This window comes from Orcinus orca, chromosome 5, assembly GCF_937001465.1.
Source record: "Orcinus orca chromosome 5, mOrcOrc1.1, whole genome shotgun sequence".
Lineage (NCBI taxonomy): Eukaryota > Metazoa > Chordata > Mammalia > Artiodactyla > Delphinidae > Orcinus > Orcinus orca.
The window spans coordinates 119,662,675-119,679,936 of NC_064563.1; the positions used below are offsets into that span (position 1 = coordinate 119,662,675).

At 35.8% G+C, this 17,262-nt stretch overlaps 1 protein-coding gene and 1 pseudogene across 7 annotated transcripts in view; one reads left to right on the forward strand and one right to left on the reverse strand.

The window, feature by feature from the left end:
- ROBO2 (roundabout guidance receptor 2) overlaps positions 1-17,262 on the reverse strand; it is a 1,654,833-nt gene that overhangs the window by 1,460,539 nt on the left and 177,032 nt on the right. The gene's annotated exons all lie outside the window — the stretch shown is intronic.
- Positions 10,259-10,668, forward strand: LOC101271051 (U6 snRNA-associated Sm-like protein LSm5; annotated as a pseudogene).

Below are 17,262 nucleotides of genomic sequence, written 5' to 3' on the forward strand. Positions count from 1 at the left end.
TCATGAAAATAGAATGGACTTAGGAACTGAAAAGATTTAGGTTTACCCCCTGGCTCTAATCCTCTTAAGTCTACATCAGGAAAATGTGGACATTAATATCTCTGAAGCAGTTTGCTAATATTCAGTGGAATATATGTAGAAAGGGTATAGCAGAGTGACTGGATCAGAGTCATACATGTTAACTCATTCTGTCCCTCTGACTATTTGAGGAATCCATTATGAGCACCTACAAGGAGAGGGAACTAGAAGGAATACTTACTTGAAGATCAGAAACAACAGCAAACACACACATAGTTCTTACATTACACCTGGAACTCTTTTTCTACACAGTTAATGTAAAATCCACTCATTTAATCCTAGCAATATTCTTTTGAGGTATTATATGAGGGTACAGGCACAGAGACATTAAGTGACTTACCCAAATTCTCATAGTAAGTGAAGGGCAGAGCTAGGATTTGAACAAAAGCTGCCAGCTCCAGAGCTATTCTACTTCTCTAAACTCTAGACCTGATATTGACACTGCTTATTAGTGAGTCTTGCTTGAAACCAGTTGACGGTGTTCTCATTTTAGTGGGATATCCCTACAGAAATGTGGATGGACCTACAGACTGTCATACAGAGTGAAGTAAGTCAGTAAGTCAGAAAGAGAGAAACAAATATCGTATATTAAAGCATATATGTGGACTCTAGAATAATGGTACAGATGAACCTATTTGCAAAGCAGAAATAGAGACACAGACATAGAGAACAGATGCATGGACCAAGGGGGTAAAGGGAGGGGGCATGAACTGGGAGATTGGGATTGACATATATACACTACTATGTATAAAATAGATAACTAATGAGAACCTACTGTATAGCTCAGGAAACTCTACTGAATGCTCTGTGGTGACCTAAGTGGGAAGAAAATCTAAAAAAGAGGGGATATATGTATACGTATAGCTGATTCAGTTTGCTGTACAGGTGAAACTAACACAACATTGTAAAGTAACTATACCCCAATTTTAAAAAAAAGTCTACAGTAAACTTTATATATGAATTTCCAACAAATTTGGAGGCGTTTGGGATCGCAAACTTTGAAATCTATGTGGCATAGCATACTTGAAATCCAGTGCTGTGGTCCCTGAGGGCACCTCAAAGAGAGTGGCTGCCATCATCTATAGCTGCTGAAACTGAGGTGCAAGATGTCTATGTGGCTGAATTAATAGACACAAGAGCAGAAGCACTGAATTGCATGAGAGCTGCTTCTGAGAACTAACGCCAGGAAGAGCCATTAGGGGAATAATCAAGATTTGTTATTAATTTAAAATTTTCTAGAGCAGTGTTAGATACACTAATATTAATGATACTAAGAATTATACTCACTTTGCTAAATACTTTACATATGTGATTGCATTTGCATCTCATAATAATCATATGGAGGGATCTATTTTTACACCAGTTTTACACATCAAACAGCTGGGGATGAAAACATGGATTTTCTAACTAATACAGTGAGTAAACAGTGGAGCCTGGATTTGAATCCAAATCTTTATCTGCAAAATCAGTTTGAGAATCCTCCCATAGTGATGAGGGTGAAAACATTTCAGATAATTAAAATGTAAGAAATAAAAAAAGACAGAATTAAACACTGTATTACACAAAGTGGATGTGAAATGTTCTCATCTGCTGTTATCACACTCTTATTTTGTCCTTCTGATTACTGCCTATAATGGTGCGAGAAAGGGATTTACTAGAAATATAAATGGTAATCTCAGGGACTTGGAGTAAAACAGACTATAAGTGTCCCACAAATGGCATTTCTAAGGAAGTAACTTAATTCAAACTTAGTGTTGTTATTCTTTACAATCTATAGTGATTTATTAAAAGTTGAGGTTTCTAACCATAGCATTTTCATTAAGTATCAAGTTTATTGCTATTTCAGGGAAATTTTTTCCTTCAAAATGGGATTCTTAAAATTTTTGAATTGTAAATCAACTTTTGAGGACTACTGGCTAACAAACATAGCATGTGGAGATTACATTTAAGGCTTCCAATATTAGTATTTGTAGTAACTCATCATTATACAGCAGACAACTCCAATAACCACCTTCTAACATGACAACTGTTCATAACACATGGGCAGAGAATGTTCCCACAAGTGGGTTAAGTGCAGAGAGGTCATCCAGAAGATTTGCTCACCAGGTCAGGAACAGCAGTCCCCGAAGCTTTACAATGACACTTTGCTGGAGGCATGAGGCATGCACGTACAAGTTCCATACAACCATGTGCCACGCTGAGTGAGTCATTTAACAACCATCTGTTTAAAATCCAGGAACTAACATAAATCATAACCTCACTAAACTGAAAGTCATCTTGATTAGTCACATGACAGCAAAGCTCACCTAGGAGTAGTATCACACTCCAAGTGCCCAAGAAATTTGCCTTTCGATATTTAAATATCTGTGATAGCACTTACAAATGATCATGGTATGGTTTTATAAAAATTGATATTGCTTGTGCAGTTATTTTTCCATGATTACACTAACCATGTCTCTTAATCTTATCAGAAGCTAAAATGTGAATTTTTAGTGTAATAAAGTTAAAATAACATGGGCTCTGGAGTCCAACTCATCTGGCTTTTAACTCTAACTTGATCTCTTACCAGCTGGATGACCTCAGCCATATCACTTAAAAACTTTAGTGATCAATTTCCTCAACCTTAAAAATAGTATTTTATCTTAAGAGCTGCTATGAAGTGCATAAAATAACACATTTAAAGAATTTAATAAACGTTCTGACATATTCTAAGCAGCCATTAAATATTAATTAATGTTGATGTGGTTGCTATTATGAATATTATACCTTCACAGAAAGGTTGTAAATAATAATCACAAAAATGTAACACCAGTTGTTCTTGGATAGAATCTATTCATTCTACTAGTAATACCCAGGGTATTAATTTCATGAAAAGCCATCAAACACTTAAAGTTTAGATGTTTACAAAGTACTAGGGCTCCAAGGTAATTTCACCTGAATACAAAACAAAGTTTCTTTAAAATTTAATCTAGGGCTTCCCTGGTGGCGCAGTGGTTGAGAGTCCGCCTGCCGATGCAGGGGACACGGGTTCGTGCCCCGGTCCAGGAAGATCCCACATGCCACGGAGTGGCTAGGCCCGTGAGCCATGGCCTCTGAGCCTGTGCATCCGGAGCCTGTGCTCTGCAATGGGAGAGGCCACAACAGTGAGAGGCCCACGTACCACACACACACACACAAAAAAAAATCTAAATTAAAACTGTGGCTTTTTTATAAAAGGAAAAATAAAATGTAAGCAACTAACAAAGTAAGGTACCCTTAGCTCGTTGCTCAGAGGCATTCACATTCAGCCAAAGGAACTGGATTATTGAGTTATAAATAGGAAGACTATTAAAAGTCAGCAACAAATGGAGAGATATACCATGTTCTTGTAAAAATGACTATACTACCTAATGCAATCTACAGATTCAATGCAATCCCATCAAACTACCAATGGCATTTTTCACAGAACTAGAACAAAAAATTGCACAATTTGTATGGAAACACAAAAGACCCTGAATAGCCAAAGCAATCTTGAGAACGAAAAATGGACCTGGAGGAATCAGGTCCCGGACTTCAGACTATACTACAAAGCTACAGTAATCAAGACAGTATGGTACTGGCACAAAAACAGAAATATAGATCAATGGAACAGGATAGAAAGCCCAGAGATAAACCCACACACATATGGTCACCTTATTTTTAATAAAGGTGGTGAGAATATACAATGGATAAAAAACAGGCTCTTCAATAAGTGGTGCTGGGAAAACTGGACAGCTACATGTAAAAGAATGAAATTAGAACACTCCCTAACACCATACACAAAAATAAACTCAAAATGGATTAAAGACCTAAATGTAAGGCCAGACACTATAGAACTCTTAGAGCAAAACATAGGCAGGACACTCTATGACATAAATCACAGCAAGATCCTTTTTGACCCACCTCCTAGAGAAATGGAAATAAAAACAAAAATAAACAAATGGGACCTAATGAAACTTCAAAGCTTTTGCACAGCAAAGGAAACCATAAATAAGATGAAAAGACAACCCTCAGAATGGGAGAAAATATTTGCAATTGAAGCAACTGACAAAAGATTAATCTCCAAAATTTACAAGTAGCTCATGCAGCTCAATATCAAAAAATCAAACAACCCAATCCAAAAATGGGCAGAAGACCTAAACAGACATTTCTCCAAAGAAGATATACAGACTGCCAACAAACACATGAAAGAATGCTCAACATCACTAATCATTAGAGAAATGCAAATCAAAACTACAATGAGGTATCACCTCACACCGGTCAGAATGGCCATCATCAAAAAATCTACAAACAATAAATGCTGGAGAGGGTGTGGAGAAAAGGGAACCTGCTTGCACTGTTGGTGGGAATGTACATTGATACAGCCACTATGGAGAACAGTATGGAGGTTCCTTAAAAAACTAAAAATAGAACTACCATACGAGCCAGCAATCCCACTACTGGGCATATACCCAGAGAAAACCATAATTCAAAAAGAGTCATGTACCTCAATGGTCATTGCAGCTCTCCTTACAATAGCCAGGACATGGAAGCAAGTTAAGTGTCCATTGACAGATGAATGGATAAAGAAGATGTGGCACATATATACAATGGAATATTACTCAGCCATAAAAAGAAACGAAATTGAGTTATTTGTAGTGAGGTGGATGGACCTAGAGTCTGTCATACAGAGTGAAGTAAGTCAGAAAGAGGAAAACAAATACCATATGCTAACACATATATGTGGAATCTAAAAAAAAAAAAAAAAAAAAAAGGGTTCTGAAGAACCTAGGGGCAGGACAGGAATAAAGACACAGATGTAGAGAATGGACTTGAGGACACAGGGAGGGGGAAGGGTAAGCTGGGACGAAGTGAGAGAGTGGCATGGACATATATACACTACCAAATGTAAAACAGATAGCTAGTGGGAAGTAGCCGCATAGCACAGGGAGATCAGCTCAGTGCTTTGTGTCCACCTAGAGGGGTGGGATAAGGAGGGTGGGAGGGAGACACAAGAGGGAGGAGATATGGGGATATATGTATAGCTGATTCACTTTGTTATGAAGCAGAAACTAATACACCATTGTAAAGCAATTGTACTCCAATAAAGATATAAAAAAAAAATCAGGAACACCATTGTGGGTGGCAATTTGGCAATATGTATTAAGAGACTTAAATATTTTTTCATGGATTAGGTCTACCAATTAAACATTGTTAACTTTACCCAAAGAAAATGATCTTTAAAAGTCTAAATATACAGAGAGGCTTATTCTAGAATTTCATGAAACAGTCCATGATAGAGCAATGGTCATGTAAATTATGACACAGTTATTCAATTTATTGTAACAAATTTTTAAATAATGAAAATCAAGTAGCAACTTAGAAATTGCCAGTAATAAAACTGTATAAAATCATTAAAATTTAAAAAATACCTAGAATTAATGATCAGAAAGATATACACTGATACAGTTGCATTGGGGAGTTGATTCTTTGTATCCTTTCTAAAATCCTCTCAATTACGCTTTTTTTTTTTTTTGCCCTGTGTTGCTATTAACTATTAAAACAAGCAATTTATCAACATTAATAATAATCTTACCCTCAGACTAGGCTTGGAAATTACAGAAGAAAGCAGAACACGCATTCGATGCAGCTTTATCCTTACTCTACCTATTTCTTCTATGGGAAGGAAGGTCTTCATTGTTCAAGTGGTGAGTGAGTGAGTGAGTGAGTGAGTGAGTGAGTGAGTGTGTGTGTGTGTGTGTGTGTGTGTGTGTGTGTGTGAATGTATGTGTATCGTCCAGCTGTGAGGTACTCTATCTCAGTTTTGCCATGTAAGAGCGATACAGCAGTGTTATTCCTCATGAGGATGGAAGTAGGGTGTAGAGAGTGCAGCGGCAGGAGGGATACCACCTCCCAATGACTCATCAATAATAAAAACTAAAAAAAAGCACTGGTTCTTCTCTGGTTACAATAACTGTAGAAGTGTCATACTGGTTGAGTATAACACAAAAAATATAAAACACAAAGTTTTTCTCAGTTAATGAAATATCTTAGCAACAACAAAGATGATTCTCAGGAAAAAAGCTTAGAACAACATTTTAAAAATATTAGCCTTTGTGTGACTTGTCTATATTTGTATACTTTTTTAAATTTCACTCTTTTTTCAACTTTTATAAGCACACATTAATTTTGAAATGGTGCATAATACAATTCTAAACTTCAAATATTCTGATACTCCTATGACTCAATCTTAATATTTTTATTCCTGTTTTAGTTCCCTTTGTCTACCATGATTTTGAAGACAAGATCAACATCAAGGGCAGTCGTTGAAAGTCAGCTCACACATTTACTGTGAAGAATACTCTCGGTAAAGGTTTGCTTGTCCTTTTAATGATAGGGTCTTAGACCTAAACACAAAAGCCCTTGCCTTCAGTGAAATCTCAATACAATAATCATGACGATTTTTCTTGGCTTAATCCTAAATCATAACCCAAGATCTTTATACAAGTTGAACTTCACATTTACCACCACTGTAAAAATGATTTTCAGACCCATGTTTAGAATTCAGCTGCTTTGGGCCTCTGTTAATCTTCATTAAAATCTTTTCCTTATATGCATTTGTTGGACATAATGAAGAATAATTATATAAATCTTTAATAATTAATTATGTTTTTCCACCAAGAGTTAATAAAATTTATTCTCATCTTTTTATCTCTCATTTATTTTTAATCCTATGAATATAGCAACCCAGCAAACATATGGCAATAAATTTACTTGTAGACATTATTCCACTAAAGATTAATACAAGTTAATTGTGTTGACAGATTCAGGCTGAGCATACATTTATTCAATAAGAAATTTCCTAAGTCAATCAATCATAGTCTATTGAAATTTTAGTTTTAAAATAGTCTATAGGGCTTCCCTCGTGGTGCAGTGGTTGAGAGTCCGCCTGCCAATGCAGGGGACACGGGTTCGTGCCCCGGTCCGGGAGGATCCCACATGCCGCGGAGCGGCTGGGCCCGTGAGCCATGGCTGCTGAGCCTGCGCGTCCAGAGCCTGTGCTCCGCAATGGGAGAGGCCACAACAGTGAGAGGCCCACGTACCGCAAAAAAAAAAAAAAAAAAGTCTATAATTTAGAAAAACAATCCATTTACATTTTAAAGTTTTCAATGACATATACTAATTTTGACTGCTAAATATAAAATAAAGCCACAATAATACTATTTTATAAAATTTAGTATTTCACTATAAAGCTAGAAAAAACAGATGTGCAAAAATGAATTGTAAAATCTTAATCATATGAATACCTATTATATTTTAAAAATTATCTGAAAGCAATTTCTTTTGCTTCTGGACTAAGAATGATCTAATTTGAATTCTTCTAACTCTTAAGGGGTTGAACACCCCAGATATTGTCTAGAGTAAGGAATTTTTCTGAAAGACAAATTATACTCTTTAAGAATGTTGCACTTAAATTTCATATCCATAGTTTCACTATAATTCAACAGATACATTATCTACAGATGAGGAGGTTTCTATATAACAGGAGGTTTCTCATTCAAGAAGAAAACAAATGAACAAGCCTATAACCCAGGAATAATTGGTAATATTATTAAGATTTTTGAGTTTCTGCAAGATTAGATAAGAAGAGAGGAATGGAAACAACATCCCTAGATTAGTTATATTTCAATATAAGAATCAAACGTGCATTCTGAAATTTTGGCAATCTGTCCATGATAATAATAGTAAATATATTTCACCAAATTCCTAAAACCAATGGGGGGAAAAAGTCACTTTATCAATAAAGGTACAGAACAGTCAAGGCTTAGTTTCTTCCAGCACAATCTTTGGAAAAGAGGACTCCCAAGAGACAGGAAACTATCTGGAAATAAGAAGACATTAAATTATATTCCTGGAGCTTTGATGAAGAAAGAAAGAAAAGGTAAAGAGAGCTATGAATACAATATTATGGTTGGATAGAATGGGAGGCCCTTTATGAGTTCTCAGCTCATCATGATAGCTTAAGGGTGAGGGGGTTGGATAGGAATCTGCTATTTCAAAGTGACTCAGGATATAGATGTGTTTGTGGTAGGTAATAAGACCACTATCTGCGCCAGTTCTGAGAAGCATACAGTTATAAGACTGGTTAGGAAGCTACACAGTCAGTGAAGTCCTTCCTTTCTGACAAATCATTTCTCTATTAATTGATTCAATCGGGGAGAGACAGAGAGAGAGTGAGAGAGAGTTGCTGCCCTCCTGTAGCTTTGTAGCTAACATTCCAATTGGAGTAGGTGCATCTCTTTGCTCTTCTGGGTGGAGAAAGGAAAGAGAATTGCTAAGTGGATCACATGGCAGGGTCTTTTCAGGACAGCGGATAACTTAAATCTTTTATGTGCTGAAACGTGCCACATGTTTTCAAAAAGGGTTTTCCCTGTTCTGAACATAACCATTCTGGGCAATGGCATATGATTGTAATGGATGGAAAGAGAAAACTCACAGGTAGAAGAGATTCTAAGGCTAGCTGGCTGGCATGGGATCAAGAGCCTCTTTCTCTATGAGTGTGGGATGATGCTGAGTATAATAGTTTCCTCAGGCTGTCCAAACAACGTGCCACACTTCGGATGACTTGATATAATAGAAATTTATACTCTCACAGTTCTCAAGGCTATAAGTCCAAAATCAGGGTGTCAGTGAAGCCATGCTCCCTCTGAGAGTCTGGGTAGAATCCCTTCTTGCCTCCCTGGTGGTGGCCATCAATGCTTGGTGACCTTTGCTTGCAGCTGTATCACTCCAGCCTCTGCCTCTGTTGTCACAGTGTTCTCCCTGTACGTCTCTGTGTCTTCACATGGCTGTCTGCCCTCTGACTTTTCTCTCTCCTCTTTTTATAATGACAAAATCATACTGGATTAAGGACCCTGCCTACTCCAGTGTCACCTCATCTTAACTACTACGTCTTCAATGACCCTGTTTCCAAATAAGGTTCCATTCTGAGATACTAGGGATTAAAATATCAATATATCATTTTGGAAGACACAATTCAACACATAACACTAGGTAAACCAAACTTTCAGCAAAACCAACAGTCTCCTTGCTCAGGTCAGAGTTTGCTTGGCTAGAAGACTATAGCTTATTCAGAACTGCTAAAACAGCAATATCATAGACTGGGTGGCTTAAACAACAGCATTTATTTCTCACAATTCTGGAAGCTGAGAATTCCAAGATCAAGGACCTCAGGCTGTTCAATTGCTGATGGGGGCCCTCTTCCTGGTATGTCTTCACATGGTGGATAGAGAAAGCAAGCAAGATCTCTCCTATCTTTTCTTAAAAGGGTACAAATCCCGCTGTGAAAGCTCCACACTCATGACGCAAAGGCCACACACCAAATACCATAACACTGGGGATTAGGGTCTCAACATATGAATTTTGGGGAACACAAACATTCAGTTCACAGCAGACTAGGTAAAAAATGATACTATTCTTCAGCTAAGTTTGAAAATCTATAAAACAATGTGAAGTTTTACTATTTGTCAAAGTGGGCAAGGTTTAAACAGTATTTTTATGACTAAGATTCTTTTCAAACCAGGAAAAAATGATCCGTTTGTACGAACATTAATATAACTTTGATTTCATTATTTCTTCAGTTTTCTTAAGCATGACATATTTTGTTAGTCCCATAATTACCTTTTCCCTCTATATTTTCAAAGCTTTTCTTTATCCTAATTCCACTCAGTTGAGAGATTTTAAAAGGGCTTCAGTCCCTCTCAAGTTTCCACAATTCTTAAATAGATAATTGGTAAAATTTATTTTCCTATTTGACCTTTAATTATAAGACCTCAATATCATTTTTATTTCCATTTTATATTTAATCCATAAAATATTTTTCCACACACAATCATTAGACTGTTCAAGTTTCAAGTTAAAAAATATGTTCAAAGCAACAACCAGATCTTGTACCATGGTTAAGATCATGGACTCTGTAGCTGAAACACATGGGTTCAAATCCCTGCTCTACTATATACTTACTTTCTAATACTGGTCATGCTATTTAACTTTCTATGCCCTATTTTCTCATCAGGAAAAAGGGAATAATAGTCCTACCTACTTGATAGGGTTATCCTTAAGATTAAATGAGTTACTATACTTAAAATATTAAAGAATGCTTGGGCAGACCACTTCTGGCATAGCCATGGTGGCTAACGCTACCACCAACCCGTCACAGCTTCTCCCTCTAGAGCTTGTGGACAAGTGTATAGGATCAAGGATTCACATTGTGATGAAGAGTGATAAGGAGATTGTTGGCACACTTCTGGGATTTGATGACTTTTGAAATCACACCAGAAGGAAGAAGAATTACTAAATTAGATCAAATTTTGCTAAATGGAAATAATATAACAATGCTGGTTCCTGGAGGAGAAGGACCTGAAGTATGAATGGATTTCCTTGACTTATGCTAGATTCTGTTTTGTTTTATAATGACAACAAAATAGAATTTTTTTTAACCTTTTAATGTTTGTAGTCTGTGAAGTCAAGTTTTCTGTTAAAGGGAAATGCTTTGAAGATGCATTGTAAATGCCTGTTTTTGTAAGTTAATCATGATTATGTTGGAAAAAGAAGAACAGTTTGTTCTTTGAAGACAAAATAAAGGTGTTTTTGTTAAAAAAAAAAAAGAATGCTTGGTAAGATGAAAGTACTGTGTAAGTACAGCTGACCCTTAAACAACAGGTGTTTGAACTGCATAGGTCCACATATAGGTGGATTTTGTTCAACAGTAAATACTACAGTACTACACAATGGTTGAATTCATGGATGCAGTACCACAGGCAGATATGGAGGAACCACAGATAGGGAAGGCCAACTATGAGTTATTTATCAATTTTTGACTGCATGAAGGGTCAGTGCCCCTAAGCCCTGCATTACTCAAGGGTTAACTATATAAACTATTGATATTATTATTAAGGTATAAAGTGATGTTGAAATATGACAATGTACATACCTTCTCATCTGTCTAGTCTGGGACAGATGGAATGGGGACTTGGGAATGGATCCTGTTTCTGACACTTACTAGCCATGTAAACTTAGACTAGCTGTGGAAATTCTTTAATACTCAATTTCATGCCCTGCAAATTGGGACTAGTCTATCTCACAAGGGTTGAGAAAATTTGGGTAAAGTGTTCAGAGAAGTATTTGGCATATGACAAACTTTCAGTCCTAACTCCTTTCCTCCTTTCTTTCTTCAGCTTTAGCTTTGGGCCATGGGGAAAATGAACTGGAGAAATAGAAAGCTGGAGGACTGGAGACCAATCAGAAAGTTACTGCAACATCAATAGTAACATGGAAAGACGGCCAGCAGCAAGGAGAAAAGGAAAGCGTAGAAAGTAGGAGGCAACACATTCCCGGTAAATGATTACCTGCGGCGTTAAGGAGAAATGGAGGAATGAGTGATGATACAAAGGCTTTTGCAAAGGAAGTTCTTTAGGGTGATATCACTTTGCTATGCATATTTTGCCACACAAGTCACATATGGAATTACTAATAGTACCTGAAATATTGCATTTCACTTCCCTTCTAAATCTTCATACCAATACTGCTATAATTTAATTTTTTATTTTTATTCCATTACTGCTCCCAATTTTGTTCCTACAAAATGGTTTCAGTCATGGTTTCTCTGCAACTTGAGAGAAGCATTCTAATATAGCTATAAAAAAAGCAATTTCATCTGGGAAGATATTATTTTTTTGTTTTGTTTTTGTTTTGTTTTTTTGCGGTACGTGGGCCTCTCACTGTTGTGGCCTCTGCCGTTGCGGGGCACAGGCTCTGGACACGCAGGCTCAGCAGCCATGGCTCACAGGCCCAGCCACTCCACGGCATGTGGGATCTTCCCGGACCGGGGCACGAACCCATGTCCCCTGCATCAGCAGGCGGACTCTCAACCACTGCGCCACCAGGGAAGCCCGGAAGATATTATTTTAAAACTCATTTTTGGAGCACTTTGTCTGTATCATAGTTTATTATACTGTGGGCTCTATCATGCTTATGAGTTGGACTATAAGTAGTATCAGAGTACCCTCTGGAAGTAAGTTTTTTTATAGCTAGGTATTTAAAAATCAGTACCAATTATTAGTAATTTTGGAGAACATTTTCTTTATGTTAGTTATTACTTATGAAAGAAGGTACAAGGAAGTGCTTTGAAAAAAATATACAAGTAGTAACAAATATTTCTATATTATCTAATATACCTGATCAATGAATAAATTACATTCTTATATATAATGTGATCAGACTTCTAATCCTAGTTTAAACACAAAATAACACTTACAGAATGTAAATAAAAACAAAATTCTAACTTTGAAATTAGTTAAATTTTATCAGGAGAATTTGATTAAAAACTCATAGTAATTTGTATCCAGTGAATGATTTATGTTTCTGTATACAAAAAAATCAACAATTCTATTTATAACAGTACTTATTTTTTGAATAAAGTAAAATTACATACTATTATTGTTAATTCATTAGAGGTGAAGAATTGTTGGAGATTTGGGCTAGTTTAGGACTTTATCTCCCACTTTAAATAGAGGAAGTAACCAGAGCATATATAATTTAAAATACAGAAGAATAAGAAAATTTTGACAAAACTTTTGAAATCTAAGGTTTAAATAAAACAAATAAAAAATAGTTGATAGGAATACAAGAATCATAGTGATGATATTAAAGGTAATCCAGTGGTGAGATTTGAATTCCAATTTTCCTACGAGATAAAATGATAATTTATACTAAATAAGAACTAAACCAGTTTTCCATTAAATAATTTCAGAACCTATAATGTAAAGCAAGGTTAAAAGTCAATTAAATCTCAATATCAAGCTATCAGATTCTAAACTCATAAAAACTTAGTTTTAATCTGGTGATTAACATGACAGTTCTGAACAGAACCCAGTAGATGGCAGTAGGCTGTTATAAAGTCATCCGGAAGACTAAGAAATAAATTACACATTGTCAATATTACATTTGTACACAGAGAATCTGATGAATAAATTATGCTATTCTTTCTAATATACACAGATACCACATCCCTAAGTGTGGTATCTGCATATATTATAGTATATAATATATCCTGTGTTTTTGGTAGTAAGCCATACATTCCTGATCTCTATAAACACAGGATACTTTACTCATATTAGATGACAATTACTCTAAACTCAACCTCAGTAAAATCCAATCATAATCAACAAATTTAGGGATGGTTCAATATGAGTAAAATAAATATTAACTTTAAGAGTATCTAATTCATTCAGTTGGAAAAAAAATTTAAGGAGGCAACATTTTATAATGGACACCGTACATGACCAAGTATTTAAGGTAGCAGTTTTAGATGTGGTTTCTCCACTTACAATTGTGCAACTGTGAGCCAGTTATTGAGTATCTCTGTGCATTAATTTCCTCATCTGTATGACTGTAATCACAAAATTTTCCTAACATAGCTCAAGTTATATATACATAAAATAAAACTGTGTACATAAAAGTAACTGTAAAACAGTATACAAATATAAGATTATTTTCCTCAACGTGGAAGCCAAGGACAGGATGTTTTAAGAAGAGAATTTGTCCAAAGGCATCAAACGCTTTAGTAGAATTAAATAAAGTGACGCTTGAGGAGAAAAGTCACTAGATTTTGATGCTTTAGAGCTGTTTTTCAGTGTAAGTAAATATAATTTGACTTGAATAAAGAAATGTGTCTTCCCATTGCTCCTCTCAAACAGTGTAGCGGTTATGAACACTGATGCCAAAGTCAGACTACTTGGGTTCCTAACTTCCTTTCCAGCTGTGTGACATTGGATAAATCATTTAAATCTCTGTGCCTCAGCTTGTTCATCTCTATGCTGGGGGTAAAAACTGTGACTACCTCAACTTGAACAAATCCCTGTTAGCCCCCTCCTCTGTAAAATGAAGGTAATGGTAACATGTACTCATTCTATTGTGTGCTTCAAATGAGAGAATGTTTATGAAAGCTATACAGATATAATGTGGTAGCCTTTCCTTTGAGTGATACTTCAATTTGATTTTTGATTAGTTCTATTTCTTATTTTGTCTTATAGTGATGAATAAATACCCAGGTATATTTACATCCACATAGAGGGGCATCGAACTAGATGATTCCAAGATACCACACCCAAGAATAGCCTTCAAACAGTGTTAACAATTCACTTTATGAAGCAAACAAGGGACGAACCATACAGGATAAATAGAAAGTCCCTTGGCGTTTCAGGTATTATCTGAGGCCATGGGAGAAAGTAAGTTTACCTGGTTTTTATGAAGGTAAATAAGCCATAAGTCAAAACCCTTCAGCAGCTCAATTAAACTAACTTTGAGTGGTGTGGAAACAGTGGGAAAGAGAGGAGTTTTTATTCAATACTAAGCAAATATTCAAAAGCTATGCATGTAGTGGTAAGTTGAGGACATATATTTATATACATTTTCTTATTTTGAATTAATGCACAACCTATCCATATAACATGTTCATATTATATAACATATATATGTTATATATAACATATAATATATATGTTCTTATTTTTAATTAATGTTCCAATGTATACTTTCAAACAGATTAACATTATTTTGTTTTTAGGTTTGTGGAATTAATTTCGTTGCAAGGAATAAATATGTTTGACTCTGAGTTATCCAGCCCGACCATGTAGCACAGTAAGGCAAAAATATCAATAAAACACATAGGACAGAATTTTGCGAGCAACCCTACACATTTGCCTTCTCCAACTTCAGACTGAAGAATCTTGTCCCTACCAGTCATACCGGGTCCACTCAGTTCACTAATCCAGTCACAGAATACTATCTCAAGAGATAAACTTAAAATTTTCTGAAGATGGGAAAGAATAACTATTAAGCCTATAACCTGAAATAAAATTCTGTCTACTTTACTAGAACTTTCAGTTATACATAGATTTTTGCAATAACTAATATTATTATACAGTGGGTCTGTGAAGTCACCTTTCCCTCCCTCCTTATTGGAAGCAGGTGGTGAAAACCCTCGCTAGTTATGGACAAAGAAATTCCCTGGTGATTCCTGTGTTCTTTCTGCAGATACCCTTCTTGGGAGTTAGCTGAATTCACAGAGATTAATTCTGATCCGCTCCCACGGGCAGTACCATTTCCTTCCATATAGCAAGGTGTGCGATTGTTCTGTCCTTCTAGGCAATGAGAAGGTTACTCTGACTCTGGAAGTCAGAACTCAAGAGTTCATTGTTGTTGCACAACTAAGCCTCACCCTCTTAACCAGATATCAAGTGATCTCTACCTACCCAGCCTCTTAATCTGTTCTCAACTGGTTCTGAATTCAAGCAAAGACAAAATGTCACTTATTAAGCTCCATCAAATTCCAACAATGAGAAAACATACGCATATTGTTTAAGGATACATGAATATGCAGGAGAAGTATAAAGATATGCCTGAAAATAATATACCCCAACCTCAGGCAACACTGAGACCTTAATTCTGCTCATAATGTTCTATTTCTTAAGCTGGGTATCAGGCACACAAGTATTTGTCAAATTATTCTTGAAAATATGTCTGCAGTTTTCTTTATCTAAGCTGAGCACTCTCACTTTATTCTCTTTCCTCTGCTGTTGGCAGTTCTCTGTCAGTCTGAGACGAAAGGAGGGTTTATATCCAACAAGTTTTGGCTAAGAACAGAACAGCTTCTTTTTTGATGTACACACTGAAAAATGGATTTTCCACTGTTCAGCTCCATGAAATTTTCCCCATTCAGAGAGGCATAAAGGCTGTTACTGTGCAACCTTTTAATAACTGATATTGAGGAGTTATGATCTACCTTAAAAGCTCTAGATTTCTTGCTTCTCCCCTTAACCTAACAAACGTATCAATATACCATACAGAATCAGTATCATCATTGTTTCAGTGAGTTTGGAAGGTGTTCTAGGGTCACGTATCAGTGCTTATTTGGTCCTTGAAAAAGATTAATCTCTTTAAATCATTCCCATAGCACAGATTCAAACAGCAGCCAAATGTAATAAGCTAATTATGGGTAAAGATTCAAGTGTCATTCCTTATTAAATCAATGCTCTAAAAACCCTTCGTAAGTTTCCTAATCAGTAGACATGAACAATTAACATCTTATTAGTCATCCATCATCCTTGCTAAAAATGTTTTAGAAGGAAAATTAAAGAGATTTCTCTCATAAAAATTTCACTGCAAATGTGAGATACTGTCCTTTTCGTCATTTACCATCTCGTAGCCTGCTTGCTAAGATAATTATTTTAAATGTGAAATCTATTAATTGGTATAGTCCAAGAATATTCAAGAGTTCCATCATTTTATGACTCCAAATGACTTTATTGACAGTTAGTCCAACTGACTTCACAGAGGAGAATGTCAAGACTAACAGAGGTTTAACTTGTTCATAAAGCTACACTTGCATGTTGGAAAGGTGAGTATTTAAGAACAGATCTGAAGGCAATGTTCCACCTACCTATCGTTCTTTCCTTTATAGTTTAAAATAATATTTTAATGCCTTTAACCTACTTCATAAGATCACTGACTCCCTGTTATTATGTGAGTATAACTACTAAATGCTTATTTCCATCTGGCTATAGCAGATCTGAAGAACTTAGGTGATACAAGTTAGGGAGCTACAGTCAGAGTATCTGGGCTCAAATCTCAGTTTTAGTTTCTGTGTCTTTCCTTACTCATTCATGAAATGAGGATAATAATGATGCTAATAATGACAATGAGGACAGTATCTACCCCCAAAGTTGGTTTCAGGATGAAATGAATTATTACTCTAAAATGCTTACATCAATTTTTGGAAAATGTAAGTTCTCATTAAATATTATCTCTTTAAAATATAGCATCTCTTGAACTCTCTTGTATTTCTTCCAAATTCATTTTCTAGAAAACAATGAGTATATGATCTATAACATTGAGACCACTGTTCAGACAACATAGTTCCTGGACTTTGTATGTTTCCATCATGTCTAACTAAGACTAACAGAGAAGATATATTACCAGGAGAAGTGGAACATGCAGTAAGTGAGAGAAGGAGAAAATGAGGAAAGTCTAATCATTACATCATTCCCAAACAATAAATCTTTCTCATATTCATTTAGATTTATGGGTAGCTTGGTCCTAGCAGACAACTTTGGCATATACATGGCT